The sequence below is a fragment of the Branchiostoma floridae genome, chromosome 10, assembly GCF_000003815.2.
Source record: "Branchiostoma floridae strain S238N-H82 chromosome 10, Bfl_VNyyK, whole genome shotgun sequence".
Classification (NCBI taxonomy): domain Eukaryota; kingdom Metazoa; phylum Chordata; class Leptocardii; order Amphioxiformes; family Branchiostomatidae; genus Branchiostoma; species Branchiostoma floridae.
In genome coordinates, this window is record NC_049988.1 from 10,412,328 (window position 1) to 10,418,994 (window position 6,667).

Consider the following 6,667-nt stretch of genomic DNA (forward strand, 5'->3'; position numbering starts at 1 on the left):
CAAAAGATACTGAAAAAATGATTGAAAATGAAAGTTATTTTTGTAAAGGCTAGAAGGACAATGTCCCTTGTAGTTTTGTTGGATTGAAGAATGAAGCTTGGCTCTCACTCAAATGAGGTAAATACCTAGATAGATTGGAGACAGCAGAGGATACTGAAGTCAGTTGGAATGGTACCTGCAGATAATAACTATCTGTTGTATGGGAAGGTTTTACTGTATACTTCCTTGTACATTTTATTTGAAAACATTGTATATAAAACTAGTTTTCCCTGTTACATGTGTGTTTTGTGAGCTGTTTATTCTACCTTGAATGGTGTGTGTCATTTTCTGTGTCATATGCCCTAGAAAATGTGCGTAATATTATGATAAACAGCCTACTTTATTAGAAAGACCTACATATACAGAAGACTAGTTTTTCAAACTAGAAAGTGCAGAAGCCAGCGTTTCATCTTATCAGCGGTACAGAAGCGCCGACTAGTGGTAAACAGCAGCAATGCAAATAGATGGAACACTTGTTCAGAAACAGTGCAATGCAAGGTTTTCGTGCTATCAAAATGTCAGCCATTGGTTGATGAATAGAGGATATCAGTGTCCTCAGTTGAGCTTAGTTCGTTTTGATGTTTTACGACGCTATGCCGGCAATGACTCTGGCTGGAGGAGACCAGATAATCAGTGATTGGTAGTCGAAAACTTAAGGGGTTTGGTGAAGAAATCCACGACGCCGGTGTATGAGCGGTACAAAAACGACATCTAGCGGAAGTTGAAGGCAATGTTTTCTTGTAATGTTATCCATTAGTTTTTCCATTGGACTGTAAAAAGCGATACTTAGCGGTGATCAACATTATGACAAATTTCTATACTGCACCTACTGGCGATTGTCGTATTCAACACGCCCAAACATGTGCACCATACGAGCCTCTTTTCTCTGGAAAGTTTCTTTACGTTACTTGACCTGACAGAGAAGCGATTTCCGTTCAGACGACACCACCTTTGAAGGAGCCAATCACTGTTCAGAGGCGACGGAATACTGCCACAAAGACATGTATTACAGGGCTAAATACGCTGACTACGTCGAATATATTTGCCAGGGGAGTTTGGCCGGCACAGTTCGCAAGAGGAAATGTAAACCTTCCTACGGACTGACTCACCTGGTCAATCATTCCCATTTATACCAAATTCTACGGCACATACCAGCAGTAGGAAGGACTGGTGGAAGCTGGTCGAATATTTTCTGGCTGCAGTACCATCTGCCTTTATTAGACGGCGCTGCAATAGGTCCAGCGGCGAACAGGTGTCACCTGTTTGTGGCGGTGAATGGATGAATGGAATACATTTTGTATCAGAAGTTTGTCGCTCTTATTGAGGAATAACAGGTAGCTTTGGGACATGATTGGGAATTGCTCACACTACTTAGACTGCACTGTCACGCTCAAATAAGTAAATTTCACTAAATTGAAGCGAACCTGCCTAGCTCCATCATCTCGCTAAACTGTACATGTTTACTGCATACGTATGTGGAGATATGGGACATGAGTAATTTCTGCCCGGAGTGATCTCGACCTCTCAAACAAAAAGAAACCTACACCACACAACATACACGTATTTTGAAAAAGAGGCATAAGGGGTATTTCTAATGATCTGATATTCTTTTATTCATTAATTGTGCAATGAACATTCACATTAGTAGTGATTGACATGAGAGAGAGGACAAGATCTCCAAGCAGATGTTGGGGTGAAAGATCGTAATATTTTATTCGTGACGGCCGGGCTTCTCTGATAATCATTTACCCCGTATAAGCAGATGAAGTGTTGAGTTAAAGTCTAGTATTGTTAAGGGGAAACGGATGATGTCCACACATAGAATTGAATTACCAAAAACGCAAAAGATATGACGTATACCTGAATGTAGGTGGCGCTTCGACGGGCGGACAGGTGTTACCTGGACTCCTCCCCTGGCACCTGGAATCGACCCTTTAAAGATAATTCTAGATGTATGTAAATATGTCTGGACCTATGTTGAAAAGTTTTCACTGTGTTAAATCTACTGTCTGACGTTTTACAAGTCAGGACTCCAAACTCTATCATAGCCTTTTCTGCAGTACCGCTCCCGGCCGCGTCCTGAAAAGTGGCTAAGACGATCGTCAAATTGCCAAATTTTGGTCATTTCGGGAATGGGGAAACTGGGAAGGCTCACAAAGGGGTTTAATTTCTTTTAGATTTATTTGACTCTGCTTTCCTTAATACGACCGTTTAGAGTCAAGAATGATGATAATTAAGACATTTCACAAACAGGGCCATGGGATATCAAGTGAAAATGACACGTTTTGCTTACAATTTACCGCATCTCCGTCTGTATTGCTTTGACGTGCTACCGCGCATCCATTTTTTTTGTGAAACAAGACGATGTCGAACAAATGCAACAATGTTTCTTGTTGTTTGTCTATGAATAGATCCAATATTTCTTCCAAAATACTACATGTGTATGTTTGAAATACAGCATGGTGCGTAAGGTAGGCCTAGGGGGATGGGGGCTTTTGACGAGCTCTTAATGAGCATAGAGAACAAGTTAGCTTTTTACATGACTTTAAAGTACTGCAGGAGGATTCTTGTGAAAGTAATGACACAGAATGAAAGTAATACAAAATGTTGACATCGTAGGCGATAAGCAAGTGTTGACTGAAGCTAATTAGAATAGACTGTTTTTGAATAAAAGAATGCGGGATAACGGAAATCATCATCCCTCAGTAAGACATCTGGAGCCGCTGGAATAAAAGTTCTAAACTAGAACGATGCGGCTCCAGATGTCTTGCTGAGGGACGACTGTGGTGCGAAAGCTGTCCGTTAGCTGGGGAATAAGTCCATTCTGTGATTATCAAGTAAGAGTAAGACCGCATAAACTCACAACAATCACTGTTCATGGTTTTAAACTATACGTGCGAAAATATCTTCTGTTCATTGGTTTTATTTATTTATTTTTTTTCATAGGAAGTGTAAAACTACAGAAGTATCCAACGATGTCAGCATTCATGTTTCGTATACTGTACGTTTCACTAGTTCTCATAGATGTAAGATAACGTCAAAGTGACTACACTGGAATTTGAGCTAGCTCTGCGTTTGAGCTAATAGACAAAACACAATTGCATCCATTCAAAGTCTTCTTGAAATGAAATTTGGATGTGGTAGCTCTTCAGAAAGTGATAATTTACAGGACATGTACTCTCGACTTCACCTACTGGTAAAATGAGAAGGAAGTGTTTCATTTATGATCTAGTTTCGAATGGTGTGAGGCATGTCTAAAATATTGTTATTATCGATTCTAAACGGTCACATCATTGGAAACAAGGTTTTAAAGAAGCCTAAAATGAAACCCCTTTGCGAGCCTTACTCGGTTTCCCCATTCCCGAAATGACAGAAATTTGGCAATTTGACGGTCGTCTTAGCCACTTTTCAGGAGGCGGCCGGGAGCGGTACTGCAGAAAAGGCTATGATAGGGTTTATCGTTTCGACTTTTAAAAATGTAGAAATATGCTAGACATTCGGCTTAGAGGCTGTAAAGAAGTCTAAATATCTTCGCGTACATTTAAATTTACCTTTTAAAATTTCAGAAACGTGACTTGGTGTATAAAAGATCGTTTTTTAGGCGCCACACTAGGAGCGTCTGTGACACATTGGCCGCCCATCGAAGCGCCGCCTACATTCGTGGACACGACAATTTCTGTGCCAAACTAGTACTTTGAAGACACATAAGGACTTCATTTGTTTTCTCTTAACACCTTAGCCTTTCACTCAACTATCCATCTGCTTACAAGGAGTAAGGGACTGTCAGGGAAGTCCGCCAGAAAACATTACGATCTCACCCCAACGTCTGCTTGAAAATTAGGTAGGCTTGTTACAGATGTATGAAAGTCCTTCATTCATTTTTTCAGGAGGTAATTTCGTTCTGTTGTCCTGTTTCAGAAGAAGGTGTAACAAACTGCTATAGTTACCCTTTTCCTCTCCGAAAACTGAGGAAACGAATCTGGATGTCACCATAAAATCATACGACGTTATCATACGGCACCTAAGAACGGTGCTCAGATACAACGTCACATCTGTCAGATTGAGGGTAAAGAAATGCGACTTGTCCTCCTTGCCATATATGCCTATTGAATTGATCATCTATCGCCAATATCTTATCAATGCCGTCGTCTTCAGACTTTTTTTTCTAGCTGTCACTGGGTGGAGTGTCAGAGAACAAGGAAATTACAGGACCGATTTCATTTTTTGATAGCTTAATACTATCAGAAAATCTGAGGGTCAGATCTTTCGCCGGTTGCTTGAAGAGCAAATTTGATGACGGTTGTTTTCGTGGGTGTACTTTATGATAATTTTTCCATGTAGCGTTTCAAAGTACGCGGAAAGAGAATTAAAGTGAGCTAGTCTAGGAATATACAGCAACGAATATATAGTTTGTGCATTTGTGGCTAAAACATTATCACAAATCTGATTCAGGCTCAGAGCCCTTCTTCCAATTTCATATACTAGTATCTTTATTTGTTGAAGTCATCTTTCTGTTGTGTTTTTTACGTTTCCTCGGCCCGTCACATTCACATAAATGTCATATTTATACCGCTTACTCAATGGACATAATCTATCACTCACTCACGGCCCATAACCACAGTGGTCGTAGGGCCTCATCCATCAGCGGTGATCTTTGCCCATAATTTATAGTGATCTAAAAAACAGGTTTGTTATTCCAAAGTTGAAACTGGGTCGCATAGCCCAAGTAGTGAAGAACAAAGCATTTAGATGAAGCTTGTCTTCTCGGATGTTCTGCAGTACGACTGCCGCAGTATGTAATAATCAATATACTTTAATATAGCTGTACATAATTGTGTTGCCACTTGTCGTTCAGCTTTAGGGTTAAGAGCTTTGATAAATTTGTGTTTGCAACAACTATCTTTCACATATACTAGTATTATGACGTAAAAAAATCGGTAAAATGCACTTTTTATGCCAAAATACTCTTCATTTTTCTTACTAATTCTACAATAAAACAAGTAGAGCAGTTTGGTCAACAACACTTCATGTAAGACTGCCTAGGAGTGAAGTACTTGGACCACACCAATCTATTTCCTTGGATTTTATACAATAAAACCTACTACAGGTTATGGGCAACAGTGCCCAGTAGGGGTGGGTACCGGTACAGAAAATTCAGGTCCAGGTCCGGACCTGTACCTAAATCAGTATGTGAAAACTTGTAATGAATAATACTCAGCAGATCAGAACAATGGTCCATTCTGCTACAAAGAAATCTGCTTGGTGGAGTATTTGGGTCCCACTGGCGTTTTAAAACCCTACAAGGCTAACTGCTAATCTCGAACCAGATCCACGGTGCGTAATAGCCGGCTATACTCCCTGGCCAGCTTTGGTACTATCTTATGGCACCGTAGGATCTGCTTGGAGATTAGCTAACTGCCTCAGTACGATTGACTGTAAAACTTGGTGGCAATTACTATACTTCGCTCGTTATTTTCTTCAATCTGTCATCACCAAACGTGTGAATTTCTCCTCATATAACTTCTTCATTTCCTAATAGGTCCAACATCCGGTCCACCCAATTTTTACAGGTCCGTTTTTTCCGGACCGGTCCAATAAGAAAAAGCGGTTTTGTACCGGTACGGTCCGGTACCCAGCCCTAGTGCCCAAACAAATGTAAGTTACACTCCTGAGGCTATTGTCATGTTGATATTTCAATGCAGCATTTTCTTTAAATCCAAGAAATTAAACTGGCATGGGTTTCTTGTCACACTATACTGGTAATGATGAAATTACTCAGAGAACAGACACACCCAAGTATGTAGAGAAAGGTTTATCACAAATGTGATGCAGAGTCCTGTACAAAGTTCTAAACATAACTGTGAAACATTGTATTTACATTATTGTATGTACATGACAAATTTACAGTCAATGTCACAATGAAAGAAAAGGCAACAAACAACTTGCATAAATTCATCAACAAAACATCAACATAAACTTTGCTATTTGCTTAATATGTACAACACTATGAGACACTAAAGAAAAAAAAACTTTGGTAATTACATCTTCATGTGCAACTTAGAACTGAGAACTACATGTAGCAGCACCCGTAAATTAGTATTGCTGGCAAAAAACATTTATCAACTAACGCTCTACAGAATGATAGATCTACAGAATGTAATCTATAGACATGTAAGATCTGGACGTTGAAGGTCTAAAGACATATAAAGAGTATCTGCAGATCTTACATGTTTGTAGATCTTACATGTCTGTAGATCTTACATGTCTGTAGAGCTTAGATGTCTGTAGATCTTACATGTCTGTAGATCTTACATGTCTAAATCTCACGTCTGTAGATCTCACATGTCTGTAGATCTGCAAACATGTATTACTAAGATCTACAGACATGTAAGATCTACAGACATGTAAGATCTAGACATGTAAGATCTAGACATGTAAGATCTACAGACATGTAAAATCTACAGACATGTAAGATCCACAGACATGTAAGACCTACAGACATGTGAGATCTACACATGTAAGATCTACAGACATGTAAGATCTACAGACATGTAAGATCTACAGACATGTAAGATCTACAGGCATGTAAGATCTACAGACATGTAAGATCTACAGGCATGTAAGATCT